Source organism: Sinocyclocheilus anshuiensis, unplaced genomic scaffold (genome assembly GCF_001515605.1).
Source record: "Sinocyclocheilus anshuiensis isolate Anshui unplaced genomic scaffold, SAMN03320099.WGS_v1.1 scaffold1543, whole genome shotgun sequence".
In the NCBI taxonomy this organism is placed as follows: Eukaryota; Metazoa; Chordata; class Actinopteri; order Cypriniformes; family Cyprinidae; genus Sinocyclocheilus; species Sinocyclocheilus anshuiensis.
The window spans coordinates 1,288,365-1,288,968 of record NW_015551074.1 but is presented as its reverse complement, the minus strand read 5'-3'; the positions used below and the strand labels follow the sequence as shown (position 1 = coordinate 1,288,968).

At 28.5% G+C, this 604-nt stretch overlaps 1 pseudogene; it reads left to right on the top strand.

Annotated features, from left to right (window-relative positions):
* The window catches only part of LOC107662241 (glutamate receptor ionotropic, kainate 2-like), a 54,639-nt pseudogene that overhangs the window by 20,679 nt on the left and 33,356 nt on the right, over window positions 1–604 (top strand).

Genomic DNA, 604 nt, shown 5'->3' with positions numbered 1-604 from the left:
ACACACACAAAGAAAATAAAACCTATTTTATAATCATTAAGATTTGCATGACAATTAAGCACATTTTCCACTTGAATGTGAGAAAATAAAGATGCATTAAATTATAAATTATTTAGAGATCATAGTAATTATAGTACTGCACTTATGGTAAATATATAGTAAATAATTAATCATATTGCAGTTATGAGAATCTAAAAAGAACCATTATTGGGAATAAGGGGAATTACAAAAAAACTCAAAAGTAAAACAGGTTATATTTAGTGGAATATTTTCTGTTTTGTTTTCTTTGGTGAAATATTGTATTTAACTTTATTTTTGAGATAATATTTACTTAAAATATTTATTTACTGCCTGAAATACTGCTTTATATGTGTTGTGTAAATATGTGTAACATATGTGTTGGTTGCACTTTATTGAATTTATGGTAATTTCAATAATTATTGCACTGATTGTGATCTGATCTTGTGTTATTTTATTTTTCCGCAGGCTCTTTCAATGGGAATGGTGACGGAATACTATCATTACATCTTTACAACTCTGGTGAGACACACACACACACACACACACTCACACTCACACTCACACTCACACACACTCACACACA